Source organism: Ischnura elegans, chromosome 11 (genome assembly GCF_921293095.1).
Source record: "Ischnura elegans chromosome 11, ioIscEleg1.1, whole genome shotgun sequence".
Classification (NCBI taxonomy): Eukaryota; Metazoa; Arthropoda; class Insecta; order Odonata; family Coenagrionidae; genus Ischnura; species Ischnura elegans.
Window position 1 is genome coordinate 59,537,196 of NC_060256.1, and position 21,499 is coordinate 59,558,694.

General features: G+C 37.9%; 1 protein-coding gene across 1 annotated transcript in view; it reads right to left on the minus strand.

The window, feature by feature from the left end:
* Window positions 1–21,499, minus strand: part of LOC124167787 — a 151,414-nt gene that overhangs the window by 8,753 nt on the left and 121,162 nt on the right. The window lies entirely within an intron of this gene.

Sequence of the window (21,499 nt, forward strand, 5' to 3'; positions counted from 1 at the left end):
ATATAAAAAAAGGAATAACGGATAAGGAATACAAAAAAAATCCTATGAGCCTGACAATGTCTCTAAATTATCTGCTTCATGTATAACGAAAAACGTTGGGTGCATGTTCCACTATAACACTTAATTTGTAAACAAATCTGTCGTTAAATTTGTAAACCTGAGTCTATTGTTTACCATACAGAGCGAAAAAAATACTGCGAAAAATTAAAATAACAGTTTGTTTCTTATTATAATGAATTTACACATGGTGAACTCGTCAACAATCGATCTAATTTTTTAGGGAGTCAATCATCAGCACACTTTAAGAAATTTCTTCATACACTCTAAACACATACTTTCATTAAGTGAATGTTTTTGAAATCTGAAAAATAAAGCGGCCGTAATGAAATCAATGATTTCCCTTTAGATGGTTTGGATACATTCCAATGACATTCTTTTGACGACGACGAGTGAGAGACCTTAATTTTTCGTGCTGGTGCGTTGCCGTTCCGCCCGCTGTACCCGGCTCTCCACTCAATCCGGCCAAACTCTCACCGAAAGTTTTCGAAAAAAGTAGGAACGAAATTTGATCACCGGAGCGAAATTTTCTAATACAGCGCTATAGAAATAGAGCTGTTTTTTCCGTAACGGAAACAACCATATTTCAGGTTAGAATTAGTTTTCACTAGCTGGACTTGAAATAATTAAGCGATGTGAAGTGCGAAGAAGAAAGATATTTTCTGACAAACTGAGTTATCTATTATGCATGATATTCATGTGTCAAACTGCTTAAATGGAATCGTTTCCACTTGAACAGTCTTCTCAGTGGCGCAGCGAGGAGGGGTTTTGGGGGATAAAATCCCCCCCAGAGCTCACAGAAATTTTTAAATTAAATCTATTTTAATTAATTGGATTAAAATTGCTTATAGAATAGTGTGAGGATTAATAAAATATCCCTCAGAAGACCGTAAAAATCACCATTTTGAACCATTATCTTAATTTTTTTCCGGCGGAAGGCCTCCGCACCTACCACTTACCCTGGCGGGTATGCAATACACCCAAGCCCCCCAGCATTAGTTGCGCCTGAAACCCCCCCCCCCCCTAGCCTCAATGCCTAGCTGCGCCCCTGAGTCCTCTTGTGTCCAAGGACGTGCGAGTAGCTCTTTTTGATCTCGAATCGAGTATCGAGTCAAGTTGAAAACTACTCGTGAGTATCGAGTCGAGTATGATAATTTCTGGACCTGGCAATACAACATTACATGCTCCGGCATATTCTCATTTTTCCAATCCCATTATAAATTTTCAATTCTAAATGCTTCGCTTGATCTAAAAGGGAAAATATAACGAGGAACGTTGATGGTAATTGTGTCAGAAATAGGAGATAAATGAACATTAATGTGTCTTAAACAGTTCCATAGGCACAATTGAAATGAATTAACTTCTGGTAATATGTTTATTTTCTGGTAATTTAAATAATATATTTATCTAAACTACTCGACTCAACTCGGCATTTGTAATACTACTCGAGCGAGGCGAGTATCAACAACTCGACTCGACTTTAATTTTCGAGTACTTGCACATCCCTAATTGTGTCTTTTTTTCGCGGATTATATTGAAAATTTCAGGGTAAGTAGAATAAACCCTGCTCAATCTTTTCCTGTATCTCAAATTAAAAAAAAAACATATCAGAACAAACGAGAAAATTGGTAGGCGATAGTATAAAATTATTTTGACTTATGCAAATGTTAAACACAGCATACTGCATATCAACATCACCGGTCAACAATCCTAAGATTGGTTTGACGCAGCTCTCCACTGAATTCTCCTATCAGCTAATCTTTTCACACCTACGTACTTCTCCTCTTTCCCATCCTTATTTACATGTTCCATATAATTTATTCGAGGCCTTCCATTTCCGTTCTTGCCATCTACTTGAACCTCGATGAATGTCATCATCAGACCACAGTGGCGGATACAGAAAAAAACTCAAGTGGAGGGGGGGGGGGGGGCGCAAAAGATGTTTTGAACTACCTTTACTTTTATCGTAATAAAAAAATAATCAGGTCACGTGCTAAGCTAAAGAAAGTTGTAACAAACTGATTATACACATGTACTAGACAATGCCATATTATGAAATAAAAAAGTTAAGTTAAGAATAAAATATTTGGTATAAATAATCTAAATCTAAATATACCAAAAATAGCAAAACGTGTCGGATAAATAAAATAAGGTGTACATGGCTGCATAATTTTTTCACAATGAATATTATTGTGGTATTTCATGCAATAGCCCTTAATTTTTATTCTCGAATTGTCCGCATGGCAATGCATACGCCTAACAGTCTCTAAAATCTAGAGACGTATTCGGTGGAAGGAAATCGAAAGCAGGACGCTCCATAGATATTTAGAAGTTTTCTAAAAAAAAGTGATTTTAAAATCGAAAGAGACCGTATTTAATTGAAGTGTTCTCTAAAAGAGAGTAAAATGGATTCAGTAAAAGTGGAGCGAAGGAAAGAGTTGCCACAAAAATACCACTTTCGGCTCCGAGATGACTCCTGAATTACAGTTCGACACTATCGTCGCGAAAACGTTTCAGAAGATACTCTCATTGCTACTTTAAAAATTATTTTCAGTATCTTAGATCAGTGGCTCAGCGAGGGGGGGTTTTGGGGATAACCCCCCCCCCCCCCCCTAGAGCTCAGAGAAATATTTAAGTTTAATCCATTTTACTTAATTCTATTAGTATTACTTACAGAATAGTGTTTGGGATTAATCAAATATCCCTCTGAAAGCTGTGAAACTCGCCAATTTGAACCATTATTCTAAAAAAATTTCTGAAGGAGGGTACAACTCCCGCTTACCCTGGCGGGTATGAAATACCCCCACACCACCAAGTATTAGTTGCGCCCAAAACTCCCCTAGCCTTAATTCTTAGCCGCGCCCCTGTCTTAGATGGACGGAAAAAACAGTACAGTAACATTTTTAGGTATAAAGTACTAAATGAACTGAAACTAAAAGGCAATTAGTTTGTTTTTTTACAAAAAAATACTTATTTTCGTGGGTAACTGCGAATAAGAATGAAGGAAACCTTGGATTTTATAAAAATTGTTTGAATAGACATAACGATGGCTAAGTTTTAACAAGACGTATCTCAAATTCGGCCGGTTTGACACAGGTATCTTAAACAAAGTGTAATAACATTAAAAAAGTAAAAGACAAGCAAAAAAATCTTTGTTTCTCTTTCAGTTTTATGAACTTTTGGTTTTTAATTTCCGTGTACAAGTAAAAATTTTAATCGTTTTTTCACCCTACTGAAAAGTTGCTATTTTTGAGATACGCGTTGTTAGAACTTGGCCATTGATAAGTTGGCTACGATTTCTTTCGTATTACTCTAGGAAAATATAGAATCTGAAAGAATGGTATACTCTCCATGGATACGCAGAGAGTTCATTATATTGATAATCCGATCTCGAGGAGGCAAAATAAGTGGCATTTTTGGGGAAACCGGCATAGGTTTCCGATAAAAATGGAGAAATCATCGTCAAATCACACAATTTTAAAAAAATGTTGGAAAAGTTTCGCTTTCACGGATGAGTTCGATTGACGCTAAAAACAAAAAAAGAGCACATTCACTCACTCACTTAGTGATTTAATCCCGGAGTTTGGTTCAGATAGGTTGGAGAAGAGCTCACCCCAGACATGAGTCAGTGTATTACACGCATTCTGGATGGGGGCCCGATTCCTTTTTCTCCAACATCTCGAACTTCGAGGATTTTTGTTGGGGATTCAAAGGATTCGTTGCGAAGGCCTCAATTAGGATTTGAACCAAAGACCAATGGCTAAGTAGCCAAGCGCTCTAACCTCTACTATATCTTACTCCCGTTAGATTAGATAGAGGGAAATTCAACGTTTCCATTTTGGAACGAATACTTTTTCAAACTTCATGTAGTACCATTTTCAGAACTCATTTGATAGTAAATATAAAAAGTCGTGCATGCAATGAATGAGTTTTTTTTACCACGGTTGTAGTGGTATTAGTAAATTTATGTTACTTTTTAATTATAGTGGCTTTTTTAAAGCTGTACTCTGCATTTTCCCGTGACTACGCTCGTGAGATCCAATTACAAACGTTTTAATTTTAAATGCGATTTCCAGAAGATATTGCAAGGAAAGCCAAGTCTTTAATCGTAAGCCGACGACATTTTTTTAATGGGAGTATATTTTGAAATTTCCATGAAAACAGTATGTTTCCTACACTTCACGGTGGAACCTACTTAAGAGTCAAGAAGTAATTATACTTCATTTTTTACGGCCCAACCTAATTTCAGGTAAAACGAGGGTCATTGTTGCTTGAATTAGCCATTGTTTATAGTTTTAAAGATAGGGGTTTTATGTTTTTTGCCCAACTTAAGGAATAATAAAACAAAAAGGGAAGCGGCGTGCGAAGGAAAGAATGCGGAGCACGCGGCGGGAAAACAAAAGGCGGCCTCCTTGTCGACAGAAAAAAGTGAAAGGCGTCTAGCGTGGCGGCTAATGTGTGGCGGAGGGCGGGTGGGATTGGAGGGATGACAGTCGCCAGCTTTCGCTACGAGGAATTGTGGGAAACGAAAAAAATGTGCGGGGCTAAGGAAATAAAGTAGCATTCACATGACAGCCCGACGAATGCGAAACTTTAAATTGTGCATTCAAGATCACCGTTTACGTAATTGGTGTAATAATTTAAGGTTTTTGCTTCTTCCCTCGTGCCCAGAAAAAATTCTGGTGGGGGGGTTCAATTGTTCGGGGTACGTTTCTGATCATGTTTCTGTGAAAATTCTGGGGTGGTAATTTTTCTGAAATTAAACCACGTGACAATGATACTGGATACCGATTCTCATTATTTATTGAATAAAATGAGGTACTTATTGTCACATGAATTTCACTGCGCAAATATTTTTCTAAATTTTCAGAACTTTTGTATGAAAATTCTATAAGACGCTGGACTTGATTTTACCGCGTCTAAAATATGAAAATCAAATTTTCCTTAAATGCAAGTACCTATTTTATAATTGAGAAACAGGAAAGTTTTGACAAAAGCCTACTCTATAATGCTATGAAAATTTCATGAAGATAGGTCCACTTTTGAGGGGGTTTCTATGCGTACAGCGAGGTCGTATATTTTGCTTCATCCCAAACGAGTTTGACGCCCATAATGGAGTTTTCACTTCAATAACAGAGAGAGAAACGCGTTTGGCTGTTGAATTGGACACAAAACGCACTGCATTCCCACGTAACGGCGGGTGGGGGAGCCCCAATCATTTAACCACGAGTGGTTTGAAGATTTAAGAGTCGAACACCGCACGCTGTCCTATGATTACTGCGCGCCGATTACAACTTACATATCCTCTTCCTACCTCTCTTAATTATCGTAAATAGTACCTATTGTCGTTTATTAAGGCTCAGCCGCAGCCGTAGAAGGCATAATAGCTTCTAAATTTCACTTATCCCCTTTCCTAGTTGAAAGTATAGCTTTCTCTCATAACATGATTTAGCGGGAAGAGAATATTTTATCGAAATACATTATTTGATAAACGTGATGTTGCAATAGATGATGGTAAATAAGCAACTATATTTTTCATTATTTTGCCAAATTAAATTTTTTTTATAAAAGGGATACTTTTCCTGTAAAATAAAATCGATTTCATTAAAAAATAGTAAGATTACCAACGTATGTACAGTGATTCAATAAGCTTAGTGTTTAAAATATATACCTAGGCCGCGTCAGTTCTGCGGAAACTAAATGCTCTGCTCTCTTCAATGTTGGTGGATAGATTATATTTATTTACAAACCTAAAACATGGGTAGATTGTGACCCTATTTTTTACTAAACAAATAAAACCAAATCAAAAGTAGCGAAATGAGTAATGAAGAAAACAACATGATTACTGTGGAGGAAACAATTTAATGTACGCACCTAGATCCCACGTAGATTAAGGTACTTCAAAAAAAGATATTAATACTTCTGAAAAAATATACACATAAAAAATTGCCATTCTGATGCTCGATTTCATTTAAATCCTATTTGCAACTTGCGTAACAATGAGCCTCTGAAAAAATAAGGTTAATGTGTCTGTCAAAGTCTGAAGTTCTCAACAATCGAAATATAAATACAGGTCTCAGAAATGAATATATCACTGGGTCAAGGAGTCATGCATGATATCCAAGAATTTGAAATGTCTTATGAATAAGTAGTGTGAATTTCCATTGCTACTTGAATATTTAATATGCAAGACGGGATTTTGAATGCAAAATGCGTGCGTGCACAGTGAACGCAATTATCCATCATTAGCTGTTGGGATTAGGAATTATGTCACGGCCTATACGACTCACAGAACAAGGAATCACGCCATTGTGAAAATCTGATTGCGTTTGAGTTATCTACCGCGATAATCAGGCAGATGACAAAAAGACGAATAAAAGCAGCAAGACCCTCTCAAAAAAAAATATCGAAAGAAACATTAACGCTTGGGTACCTCAGTATTTTAAAAACGGCCCACTGCTTGGTATGGATGCAGAAGGATACAGTCGATGGCCTACACGACAAAAAATCGTTTAACATTGCATTCGCAACGAATTTCTCATAAGTAGACGTGATCTGCGGACCCAATAGAACTTTTGCAAATCTACTACCCAAAAAATGTCCTTGAGGACACAGATTTACCCCATTTTGCCGATCGAAACTGTCGTTCAATTTTCTGAATTCGATTTTGCAAGAAATATTAGGGATAAGATACATTTATTAAATATTTACCTTTTTACAACTTGAATTAAAATTTTCACCATGATGCTACTTCCAACTATGTATTACTATTAAAATTGCGACTACCTTTCGATCAAAATTGCAATACATAGAGGAACAAAGATTTTCGTTATGATAAATGAAAGCTAGGAGAGGTGAATGTAAAGGTTTAAGCTATGATACCGTTATTTGAAGTATGTAGCATAATTTTATTACATTTTATACATGATACATGGTTTTTATGTTGGTGAAAAATTTTTAATCGACTAAAATTATTAACAAACAATTTTGATAGCAAAAATTAATTTTATCGGGATGGTTATCAATTAAATTACTTCAAAATTTTACGAGTTAAGTAGAGAATTTGAATCAGATAGGATTTCTATGTGGCAACACGATTCACATCACAACACAACTCCCGGAGTGTTTATTTACGCAGCACTTTGAGCAAAACTTTCCCGTATTGACTCCGAGGATGACGTTGCGTGTCGAAGACTATATAATTTCGCAAATCAATTAAGGCGACGCCCATCTTGCATCAACGATGCTTACATTTGTCACGCTGGAAGTGGCTCGCACTACTCTCTTCGATTCGTCACTTGTTTCCAAACTGCGCGTGGAGTCACGCGCCTGTATCAATATTTCTCGTACGCATTTTTTTTATTCGTGCCGATAGGACACGTTTCAATCGCGAAGAGGAAGAGCTTCAAGAGGTGAAAGAATCGCGGAACTCGGCCTACATCGGATTCTTTGTGTTTTGCCATCCACTTGTGCACGGCAATTTGCGAGGGCAGAGGAGAATTTTTGTTTATGTACAACGGAAGGGAGGATTGAAGAAAAAGAAAACAAAATATTAATCCATTTATCTGTTTTTCTAACCATTTACTTCTAAAAATTACAATTGTTTTCATCAGCCATTCAACAATCTTACAACTTGAGAGGGTTTTCAAAGGTGTATTGAATATTGAGATAAAATAGGTTATACCTTGAAATACTTTATTCCCTTCTAATCTAAAAGATAATATTGCAAAATTTCTCTTTTTGGAATCCTCCAGATCAAAATTGAGCTGACCTGTACTCAAAATTATTCACTCCATTTGTGTAGTGATCTTCTTTGGCTAATTATTGGGAATTCTTGAGGAACAGAAAAGTTGATCGTAAATAGGGTAGTTTCCTTCATCAAAGAAAACGAAAGGCATTGATTGCGATTCGTTACCCACCATTAGTGTATTCATAATACACAAATTATTTGGTTTTTGAAATACCGGTTTAGACGAATGGCAAGGGTCAAATTTTATCCTCATTTGAAAAAGGCCAGATTGGCGCGCATGCGATTCCACTCCGCATGACGTCACAGGGACCTAGTTTCTACACGAGAGGATAGGAGTTATACATCGTCTGAGGTTACCAATGCATGCATGAGGCACAGAGCTCAGGGAAACATGTCTTAATAATCACCTATTAAAACTGGCTAAGTTCGGAAAGTTTTCTTCGTTTGATAAGGTATTAATAAACCTTTTTTAAGCCAAGCGCTACCATCCAGCAAAGTACTCAGCTATCCGCTAGCATCCTGCGACGTATCAGCGCTAAGCCTCGCCTCAAGGTCACCTCACCGGGCGGGAGGGGGAACCAGAAATACGACGTACAGAGATATTTCCCGGCATTCATACTTAAGCGTCGCGTTTTCGCGCGCTTGAAAATTTTCACTTTTCATTTAATCGCGAAAAATAGATGTTGTCATTTAAAAATCTAAAAGCGTGAAATACGTACTCCAGGAGTAATAATCTTTCGATTAAAGCAATAAAAAAATAATAGGAAACCACCCTATTTGCGATGGCAGAGGAGAATTAAAAAAAAAACAAATTAATCCATTTATCTGTTTTTCTAACCATTTACTTCTAAAAATTACGATTGTTTTCATTAGCCATTCAACAATCTTACAACTTGAGAGGGTTTTCAAAGGTGTATTGAATATTGGGTTAGTGGTACTTTTCTGGGGCCAAGAAATGGTCAGGTCTACCGGACGGAAGGGCGACCCTTTTTCGAACCCTTTCTCGGGCTCTCAGAGATAATCCGGGTCCTCCCGAGACGGGCGTCACAGTATGAGGTAACCGCTGCCGATATGACCTTTCGTAGTACATTTTTTACTTTACTAATGCCAGTACTTGGAGGTAAACAATTACAACTATCATACTCATTGCCGTTGAGCGATGAAATGCGTCTTTTGATCGAGGTTCTACGATGAGAAATAAGGATTTTACGAAAAGTGATCAAATTGACGCCCATTGCCTCCGCTGAATTGGCAACGCCGAAATTTTGTGAGTGGAGGGGGAACGCGAAAAGCTCCTTTTTCTCCCCCCACCCCAATTTTTAGCTTGTCCACGTGTTTCAGGTGACGAGGTTCCTCAAAGGTGTTTGGCAGGGTGTGAGCTGTCGCTGACCTTCACTACTTCATTTAATCTTCTGTATCTACATAACCCCATGCGAGCCAAGGGTGTCTGGCAGGGGGTGACCAATCACCAAGATCACCACAAGCGCATGGTTTCATTCCTGAAGAAAGGGGTAAAGTGATCTGAGAGTCGTTAATACATCAGATTCATTATTTCAAATAGCAACCGTTCCAAATAGAGGAGAGAGTATTCTTAATTTATTAGCGACAAATACACCTCATCAGGTAATAAACGTGAGCACTGTTGAGGGAATAAGTGACCATAAGGTAGCAATAGCAAAGTTTTCTCTAAATACCATTGGAAATTTTGAAACGGAACTTACAATTTTCATTTTTAAAAAGGCTTATTTTGATTGGTTTAAGAGTTATCTGAAAAATGCTTTCCCCGTGTTTCAATAATCAATGGTAATGTTTAAGGTAGTGGGTACTTGGAAAGCTTTTATATCGCTCGTAACTTTGGAAATATATAGCTACATCCCTAGTAAAACAAAAAAGAAGGTAGCGAACCGAGATGGTATTACGCGGAAAGGAGAAATTCATTGAGGTGACAGAGAGTATGCCATACTAAAATGAAAAGAGTCAGCACGGATTTATCCCCTAATGATCTCGACTTAATAATAAACTAAAAAATGTAGGTTATCTAAAGCCGGCACGAAGGAATGCGTTCACGAATTTTAAAAGAAAAACACTAGTAGAGCAGTTACGAGATAACCCAAAAGAATTTTGGTTGTTAGGGAAGTTCAAGGAAAACGATCTACCGTGTGTTCGCTGAGAAACGATAATGGAGATGTGTTGACAAACAGTTCCAATAAATCCAATTATTATATTCCTACTTCAAGAGCGTGTTCAGAGAGACCTCTGAGAACTCACTCGAGACAGATTACAATCTGTGCATACGAAAGATGTCGCTAATTAACATTTGTGCGCACGGAATAGAATGTATATTGAAATCGCTCAGTCCAAATAAATCACCTGGTGCAGACAAAATCCCTTCGCGCGTTTATAGAGAACTAGCCTCAGAAGTTGCCCCCTAGTTGCAAGAAATGGGTTTGGTTTTGGGTTGAAAAATAAAGGGGTAAGTTCAAAACTTTTCTCAGACAAAAATTTTTCCAGAAACGAGAATAGAGTAGTAGAAAGAAAAATCAGCGATTCAGAATCAGCATTACCGATTTACAATAATACAGGTATTACTTTAAAGCACGAGAAGCGTCAGTCGAGCAATACTTTCAAAGGCAGTCAAGGCTGAAGTCATTTTAATAGTGAGACAATAACTCATGCATTTCCATTTATCAGCGGTATAGAGCCTGTGAATAGTCTATTCGACAAAAGCAAATCAGAATTATTCCCGAATCGCAATAATACTACTTCCGAAGTTTTAATCGTGGCTGTGGTTAATTGCCGTAGTTTAAGAAATAAGATTCCCGAATTCCACCATTTAATTCATAGTACGAAGTGTAACGTCATTTTCGGAACAGAAAGTTGGCTAACAGATGATGATTCAGACCATGAGATCTTCCCAAAATCGTTCACTGTTTATCGGAAAGATAGAATTAATCGAGTTGGGGGCGGAGTTTTTATAGCTGTAAAGAATTCAATCGTCAGCCAAGCGATAACCGTAACTGAGACCAGCGTTGAATCAGTGTGGTGTTTAATTAAATGTCCAAAATTCAAAACTATTTTATTATGTTCGTATTACAGACCACCTAACTCAGATATAACGTCAATGTTGTATTTTCAAAATCAAATAAACAGCGAAGCATCCACGTATCCTAAAAAAAATTGATTGTAGGTGGAGATTTCAACGTACCTTCTATAGATTGGGAGACTTATAGCTACATTCCTGGTGGGAGGGATAAAGTGATCTGCGAGGCTTTATTACACACTTTTACATCTAATTCATTGTTTCAAATAGCATCGGCACCAAACAGAGGAGACAGTATTCTTGATTTATTAGCGACAAATATACCACACCAGGTAATAAACGTTGGCACTGTCGAAGGAATAAGTGACCATAGGGTAGTAACGGCAAAGTTTTCTCTAAATACCGCTGTAAAATTTAAAAAAGAGCGTAAAGTTTTCATTTTTAAAAGAGCTGATTTTGATGGGTTTAAGAGTCATCTGAAAAATGCTTCCCACGAGTTTCATGAATCAGTATTAAAGTTAAATGTAGAGAATACTTGGAAAGCCTTTCTTTCACTCGTAACTTCGGGAATAAATAGCTACATCCCTAGTAAAACAGTAAAAGAAGGCAGCGAACCAGATGGTACGACGCGGAAGTGAGAAAATCATTCAGGAGACAGAGAGCGTGTCATGCTAAAATGAAAAAAGTCAACTCGGATTTATCCGCTAATGAACGCGAGCTAATAATTAAAAGATATAGGATGACTAAAGCCGCCACGAAGGAAGCATTCAGGAATGCATTCACGAATTTTAAAAGAAAGACACTAGTAGAGCAGTGACAGGATAACCCAAAAGGATTTCGGTCATATGTTAGGGAAGTTCAAGGTAAACGATCTACCGTATGTTCGCTGAGAAACGACTATGGAGATGTGTTGACAAGCAGTTACGATAAAGCCAATTTATTAAATTCCTACTTCAAGAGCGTGTTCACCGAGCCTTCCGAGAACTCACCCGAGACCGATGACTATCCCTGTATACATAAGATGGTTATATTATAACATACATTAGTGCGCTCGGAATAGAAAATATATTGAAATCGGTCAGTCCAAATAAATCACCTGGTCCAGACGAAATACCTTCTCGCGTATATAGAGAACTAGCCTCAGAAATTGCCCTCTACTTGCAGTTAATATTCAGTAAATCCATCAAGCAACACGAAGTACCTAATGACTGGAAAATCGCTAATGTAACACCAATATTTAAAAGTGGAGACAAGGAACAGCCATCTAATTACAGGTCGATATCTTTAACGTCCATCTCATGCAAGGTCCTTCAACACATCGTAGTCAGCTCGGTAATGAAACACCTAGAGGCGCAAAACTTATTAATGGCAACTCAACATGGATTCAGGAAACTCAGTTAGCGCTTTTCGCCCACGATATTTTAGTCTCCGGGGAAGACAACATTCCAGTAGACGCGATTTTTCTTGATTTCAAAAAGGCATTTGATAAAGTACCCCACGGAAAGTTAATATTAAAACTGAAATCTTATGGTCTAGACGAAGATGTCATTTCCTGGATTAGAGAATTTTTGAGCGACCGCGTCCAAAGAGTAGTATTAGACGGTGCAGTCTCCAATGAGGTTAGAGTCACTTCTGGCGTTCCTCAGGGTAGTGTCATAGGCCCACTCCAATTCCTTCTTTATATAAACGACATTGGCGAAGTAGTACACAGTAAGTTACGATTATTTGCAGACGACGCTGTAGTTTACAGAGAAATCCGTTCCAGCAAAGATATAGATGAACTAACGAATGACCTTGCTGCTATCCAAGCTCGGTGCGATGCTTGGCAGTTAGAATTAAATTTGGAAAAATGCGTCGTAATGAATTTCTGGAAGAAGAATAACTCCCTACTGCGTAACTATATGATTCGGGGCACTCAGATAAAGGCAGTTGAATCCGTGAAATATCTAGGGGTTAGACTCAATAATGATCTATCGTGGAATAAACATATTCGAGAAATAACCGGTCAAGCTGATCGTAAAACGGGTTTTGTTAAAAGAATATTAGGAAAGTGCGACGACAAAGTGAGAGAAATTAGCTACTTTTCCCTCGTTAGACCACATTTGGAATACGCTGCCAGTGTTTGGGACCCTCATGAAAATGGCTTAATAACAGAGTTAGAACGCGTGCAAAGAAGATGGTATGTGAAAGGTCGTTACGATAGTCTTGTTAGTGTAACTGACCTCTTAGATAAACTCGGATGGGAATCTCTGTCGGACCGTAGATTGAAAAATAGACTAAACCTTTTTGATAAATTCAAGAGCAGTGTCTTTTCTGACGAAGTTAACCATATCTTACGGACGCCAACATACTACGGAAGATCAGATCATATAAATAAAATAAGAGAGAGAGATTGTAGAACAGACAGATTCCGAATGTCATTTTTTCCACGATCAATAAGAGATTATAACAGCAGCGATAGAACTTGTAAAAAGATTGCATGACTTGTAGTGCAGCTTACTAACCTATGTAAAACTTAACGCATGGTTGTTAATTCTATTATTATTTCTAACGGCACATGGTAGTATAATTTGTAAGTATAGGTGACGTTTTTTGGAGCGTGTGGTGGCAGTTAGACGGCAGTTTTCAAATAACGTCAGATTTATTCAAGGAAAACATATGAATTTGTTACCCAAACACGTACTTGTAAAAGCATGATCAAACTTTCTATTATATAGAACGAACAAGTACTGTTTTTTTTCGTAACGTAATAAGTATAACCCCACATCAAAAATGCCATAAATAACGGTTTGCATAAAATATATTTCATCAGTAATATTAAAGGTCTGTCCGGAAAAAAACGGGAAGTTTCCGCCAATTTCATTTTTTCGCGGGAGAATAGATGGCAACAGTTTACTTTTTATGAATTTTAATTTAGTTTTTCATATAATAGCAAAGTATAAAATCAATCTGTCGAGTAAAAGTCACGGAAATCCGTTGCACTGAAGATAGGGGTGAATTAACGAACAAACTGACAGCAGTCCAAGCATGTTACGATGCGTGCTAGTTAAAGTTAAATTTGAAAAATTGCGCAGTGGTGAATTCTTGAACATAACCTACCCGCAACGAAGATATTTCATTCAAGGTACAAAATTTGAGACTGTAGACTCCAAAAGATTAAGGAGTTAGACTCAATAATGATCTATGGTGGAGGAAACATATTCGGGAAATGACAGGTCAAGATAATCGTAACTTAGGTTTTTTAAAGGGATACTAGGAGAGTGTGACGACTAAGTGAGAGAAATTAGCTACTTATCCCCCAGACCCCATTCGGAATACATCTTCATGTATTTGATACCCTGCGAGCCACCACCTGGCTGTTTGGCAGGGGGTGATCAATAACTACCAATGTTGTCATCCTCATGAAATAGGCTTTAAGCATAGAAGTTAGAACGCGTAGAGAGAAGAGCTGCCAGGTCCTTAGTGTAACTAACCTCTTAGAACAACTCGAAAGGAATCTTTGTCTGACCGTTGACTGGCAACTAGAATAACCTGATATGTTAATCCAAGGGCAGTTTATTTTCCGACGAAGGTAGCCAGAAGGTAGCCTCTTGATTACTGGATGCTGGTGATTGATCATCCCCTGCCAAACACCTCTGTAGGAGGCCTGCAGAGTAATATGTAGCGGTAGATATTGGCATCATTCTGTTGTCTCCCTTGGCCATAGAAGAGCCGCGATAATAGCGTCAATGATATAAATCTACTTTAACTACGAATGAATGTGCACGTATAAAAATGATGTAGATTATATGCTTTCATTTATCCATTGATCCATTGGGGAGCGCGCTAGTGGGGATTCTTTTACGTGCTGCATGCTGGTGGTTGGTCACCCCCTGCCAATGACCCGAGAGGCTGCTCGCATGGAGTTATGCAGATGTAGAAGAATAAATAAAGTAGTGCAGGTCGGTGAAAACTCACACACTGCCAAACACTAATATTTCTATGACCGTGCGGTGTGCATGTGGCGGTCCTGTTGCATGCTGCATGTTGGTGATTTGTCACCCCCTGCCAAACACCCTAGCGGTGGCTCTCAGGGTATTATGTAGATGGCGATTACAGGCTTTTATTTTTCCATGCGCTTGTGGTGATCTTGGTGATTGGTCACCCCCTGCCAGACACCCTTGGCTCGCATGGAGTTATGTAGATACAGAAGATTAAATGAAGTAGTGAAGGTCAGCGACAGCTCACACCCTGCCAAACACCTTTGAGGAACCTCGTCACCTGAAACACGTGGACAAGCTAAAAATTGGGGTGGGGGGAGAAAAAGGAGCTTTTCGCGTTCCCCCTCCACTCACAAAATTTCGGCGTTGCCAATTCAGCGGAGGCAATGGGCGTCAATTTGATCACTTTTCGTAAAATCCTTATTTCTCATCGTAGAACCTCGATCAAAAGACGCATTTCATCGCTCAACGGCAATGAGTATGATAGTTGTAATTGTTTACCTCCAAGTACTGGCATTAGTAAAGTAAAAAATGTACTACGAAAGGTCATATCGGCAGCGGTTACCTCATACTGTGACGCCCGTCTCGGGAGGACCCGGATTATCTCTGAGAGCCCGAGAAAGGGTTCGAAAAAGGGTCGCCCTTCCGTCCGGTAGACCTGACCATTTCTTGGCCCCAGAAAAGTACCACTAACCTGAGGTTACCAATGCATGCATGAGGCACAGAGCTCAGGGAAACATGTCTTAATAATCACCTATTAAAACTGGCTAAGTTCGGAAAGTTTTCTTCGTTTGATAAGGTATTAATAAACCTTTTTTAAGCCAAGCGCTACCATCCAGCAAAGTACTCAGCTATCCGCTAGCATCCTGCGACGTATCAGCGCTAAGCCTCGCCTCAAGGTCACCTCACCGGGCGGGAGGGGGAACCAGAAATACGACGTACAGAGATATTTCCCGGCATTCATACTTAAGCGTCGCGTTTTCGCGCGCTTGAAAATTTTCACTTTTCATTTAATCGCGAAAAATAGATGTTGTCATTTAAAAATCTAAAAGCGTGAAATACGTACTCCAGGAGTAATAATCTTTCGATTAAAGCAATAAAAAAATAATAGGAAACCACCCTATTTGCGATGGCAGAGGAGAATTAAAAAAAAAACAAATTAATCCATTTATCTGTTTTTCTAACCATTTACTTCTAAAAATTACGATTGTTTTCATTAGCCATTCAACAATCTTACAACTTGAGAGGGTTTTCAAAGGTGTATTGAATATTGAGATAAAATAGGTTATACCTTGAAATACTTTATTCCATTCTAATATAAACGATAATATTGCAAAATTTCTCTTTTTGGAATCCTCCAGACCGAAATGGAGCTGAACTGTACTCAAAATTATTCACCCTAATTGTGTAGTGATCTTCTTTGTCTAAGTATTGGGAATTCTTGAGGAACAGAAAAGTTGATCGTAAATTGTAGCGAATAAATCGGCGCTCTTTGGGTACCAAAAGTTGAAAACATTCCAACTTGACACACATACATTAATACCATTAATAAACATAAATTGACGGCTAGCAGGTTGGTGGCCTAAATTTGGCCTCGTTCGTTGTTGACATACTTTAGTGTCAAAATGAATACGATCGATTTTGAATAAAATTTCCCTAAATAGCCAAGGCTAAACATTGTTTGAGATATCATTTTTTGAAAGATTCAGTTTCGTTTAATTAATTGTGTTGTGATCTGTACATGTACATTTACATATTTCTACAGGGACACGTAAACAGGACTTTGTGACTTAGCAGGGAAGTTGAGTGAAATTCACGAAAAATAGGCCTGTTTTGTATCACAAGCTAAAAAACATGGATGTATAGTATGAGTGAATGTGTAAATAGTAAATAACTTTGTCCGTCGAAACCTACGCTGGTGTAATTTTCATTCAAGTATGGAAATTAAAAAAAGTGTCCATCTATTACAATGACTGAAAAATTCCAACAAATAACACATACGTTTATTGTTTTTACTTTCAAATAGTAGATCAAAATCGAGATAAGTACACTGCAGCCCTAACTCATGACAGTTCTTTGATTCCATGAGTTCCTAGCACACCTTATCAGTCCTAACTTCCCCATAGTAATGCCTCGTATTTCTTGAATTATGATTTATATTACCTCTTATACAGTGGCGCAGCGAGTGGGGGGTTTTGGGGGTTAAACCCCTCCCCCCCAGAGCTCAGAGAAATTTTTAAATTTAATCCATTTTACTTAATTGGATTGATATTACTAATATAATAGTGTAATAATTCATAAAATATACCTCAGAAATCCGTAAAACTCACCATTTTGAACCGTGTATCTTAAAATTCCGCAATTTATTAATCTCGCACCTACCGCTTATCCTGGTGGGTATTCCACACCCCCACACACTCCGGTATTAGTTGAACCTAAACACCCCCACCCCCCCAACCTTAATTCCTAGCTGCGCCCCTGCTCTTGTATGCAGGCACCATGATGCTTCATCGCAAGCGCCGCTATTAATGAAAAAATAAGCACAATTATAAACACACTTTCCTCACCTGCTAATCTAAAGATCAGAGGTTCGAGTCCCGCCTAGGTAAGGGAATGGGTGTTCGTGCTTGTACAGTTGTTAATTGCTGGAATCCTCGATGTACCGTTAATTACGAGCTGTTTTCGGTGCATGTGGAAATAGTTTAAAAATAATGAGCCCAATTTCCCCTGCAAACAATATAATGAGTGAAAAAAAATTCTGCTCCCTCGGTAAAACATCCGAATACAATAGTTTTGGAAAATTTAACTATAAACTTTCAGTTGATATTGAAGTCCTTGGTGAGGATGAGGTTGCTGCAGTGACTAAAGAGAGTGCTTCACACCCAGTGAGAACGAGTTCAAATTTTGTTTGCGGCGGAAATTTTCTGAGAAAGTCGACCCCAGATTGAGTGCAGTATGGGGGATACTTTAGGTACAACACTCCGTCCGACGGATTAGACGTTAAGCTGTGGTTCTCTCGGCGACTTTCATAATGAAGATATGTCTGAGGAACAAAATTAATCCATTATATCGCAATAATTTCTGGAAATTAGTAGTGATAATCTTTTAACACATGTTCTAATGACGTAATAAGCATAAGAAAAATGCTGATTAACATTAGAATTAAAAAAGCCCGAATAGCCTTTTACAATATATTCGCCGGGAAAGCATCAGATTTTACTTAACATTAGAATTCATTTGTTGTTTTGACGAAAAACTAATAAATTGTTCGCCGTACCATAGAAACCGGATAAAAATATACACAACAAACAATTTAGGGTCGTCATGGGACTACTTTCTGACCCATTAGCAAATCATGGCAAAAATCGTGTTAGTTGCATGAAAATGGCGCTACGTTCAGCTTAAATGCGCTGGACAAATTACTAACTTAAAAATATAATGACTTAATATCATGTTCATTGTACCACAAGTTTGCTTTTTAACCTTGATGTATGTTGTCTATCTCGGAAAAAAACATATTTTTTGTGGCAGGTACGACAAGAAATGTCTTGACAGAAACAATATACGTCAGTTTTCTCTCAATCCTTCCCGCAATTCCCATCCCTTATGGCGCAAATAACTCAAGCTGTCCGTTGCATTCTTCAAATATCAAAATTACGGATCCATTACTTATGTCACCAACACCAGTAGACAATGGAAATGGAAAGAAAATTGGAATGTGCTAAGTCTTATTACAAAGAATTCCGCCACAGCACTGAAGGTCGAAGCCGAAGGTAACAAAGCCGTACCTAGAATTACGTAAGGAAATGAGAGGAAAACTGAAATATAGGAGAGGAAATTAATGCGTAGGGAGAGAGAAAAGGTTATTTATTTTTACGATGATATGTTATTATATAACTCCCTTTCAAATAAACAGGCAAAAAATGGAAACATCAAATTATTCGGAATCAACGTCATGAGTAAATTATTAAGTACAGAGAATTATGCACGGTATTTAAGAGTTCTGAATGAGAGAGTACTTAGCTGGTTGCAAAACAAGGCATTTTCAAAGTGAACTTTGATTGTCGAATTAAATGCATTGTCCCTCTAAGATTAAAAGGACAGTCGTGTAAATTGACTTCCATAGAGTAAAAAATATTGGCCTAATCGATTCGATGAAACCACAAAAGAGTTTGGTGCTAAAATGCAATATTGCCAACCTCAACAGCATACATCCCAGAAAAGACACGTCTTGCAGATAAACAATCAAGGGTTTCGTGATCAGTATGCTAACTTAATGAGAGTAAAAAAAATAGCCATTCATTTGATACATTGCAACAATTACTTCGTGAATCATTTTCAGCGAGTGAGATATCCAAAAGTCTAATAGTCATTTCACGCAGGGCACGAAATGACACGTCTTAAATGTGCACGTTTTTTACATTCGGGCGTGCAGTCACCTGTAAAGTAAGAGCAAGGGTTGCTTTGCCACCTTGCATTCGTGAATTAGCACATCAGCTCATTCGATTCTCGCCTTGGCACGATGCAATTTGAAATCTAATTTCGTTCGGGCATCATCAGGTGATGCAATTACATGCCTCGTACAGAACGGTCTGAAGGCAGGTATATTTTTAATTCGTTTTCAGAATAAAAAACAGCATTGCTGGGTTATCAGATAATTTAAAAGACGTATTGAAATTTTAAAAAATGGGTAACGAAGTTTAATGAGGCCTTTTTTAGAATCGGGGATGAAGTGAATTTCCGTAAACACACGCTTTTGCCTTCTTTATCCGCCTTTGTAGCACTCATCTTAGGTACGGGAGAAAAGCAATCGCTACACGCGGTAAATCCAAAATAGAATCAACTTTTTCATCCAACCATGTTCAAAAAGTATCGAAATACAGTTATTAATACAGAAAAGACCTAGAATAGGCATTTTACCGAGATTACTGCCGATGATATTTTAGAGAAGATGAAAATATACATCCGCTTTAGATAATTTCCATAAATGCGTATAGGGTGGTCATTTTCATCGCAAGGTCTCACAATTCCACAACATTTCGTAAACTGTTGGGGGATTTATGCCATTGACGCACATATAAAAGACAATAAAACTATATTCCCATAAAATTAATTTTCAAGCGTCAAAAATAATTGGTATTCAATGTAAATGACCCAAGGAATTACTGTTCGCTCTACAATTTTGTTTCATATACACTCATTTATCGTATTGATATATTTACTTTTTGACAAGACGAAGACATAATTTTCAGAATTTATTTTACCGAGTTCAGAGAGAACTCGATCCATTAAAAGGTTGGTCATGAATAGTATAAAATGATTGATATATATCATTATGATTGAGACCAGTTTAACTTTATGATTGAGACCAGATTTTTTTGGATGCTGTCAAACGAAATAAAACATGCATCAATAATACCAAAACCAAAAATAGTTCCCAAACGCTGTATGGTCAATTTATTTTCTGAATATGCAATAGAAGACAAATTTGCGTGACAGTCTCAAGTGTACTCAGTTTTCACGTGAGCATAAATGAAGTATTTTACGCGCTAATGCATGCTACAGTTCATCTTAACGTACAATTTTTGTCCATGGAAAAGACTGCCATCCGATTACTTAAATTTTAAGACGACACGTTTTAAACAAGAAAACGATCACATCGCGAGGCATGAAACAGTACCTTTTAAATTAAAAGTTACTAGGTCGGTTTCTTTGAGGTAGGTTTTTACCGAACACGATCCTTATAAGTATGTTTCTCCATCTTCATATTACATACTTCCACCTAAACTTTACATTGCATAGCTTTTTTTATTACTTGATCTACTAGTAAGAGTCTAATCGCGGCTGCACGTATTTCAAGCCTTTCTATTGGTTTTAAGCTCTTAACTAAAACGATGGATCATAATCATTACTGCTTTAATAATCGCTAATCCCAGCGTGGCTAATGCTAACAAGACAATAGGGTGGTTTCCTATTATTTTTTTATTGCCTAAATCGAAAGATTATTACTCCTGGAGTACGTATTTTACGCTTTTAGATTTTTAAATGACGATATCTATTTTTCGCGATTAAATGAAAAGTGAAAATTTTCTAGCGCGCGAAAACGCGACGGCTAAGTATGAATGCTGGGAAAAGCCCGTGTGACGTCATTCTAGTTCCCGCTGTCACCGTGTGAGGTGACCTTGGAGCGAGGCTTTGAGCGCTGATACGATGCAAGTTGCTAGCAGGTAGCAGAGTACCCTGCTAGCAGGTAACGCTTGGCTTAAATAAGGATTATTAATACCTTATCAAACGAAGAAAACTTTCCGACCTTGGGCAGTTTTAATAGGTGATTATTAAGAGACGTTTCCCTGAGCTCTGAACCACATGCATGCATTGATAATCTCAGACGATGTAAAACTCCTGACTACCCGTATAGCATCTAGGTCCCTGTGACGTCACGTGGAGTGGCATCTAATGGGCGCCAATCTGGCCTTTTTCAAATGAGGTTAATTGACCATTGCCATTCGTTTAAACTGGGATTTCTAAAATCAAATAATTTGTAAATTATGAATACACTAATGGTGGGCAACGAATCGCAATCAATGACTTTCGTTTTCTTTGATGAAGGAAACTACCCTATTCCAACCGGTAAATTTAACGAATGCGGAAAAAGCCTCATCCAGGTCCGAG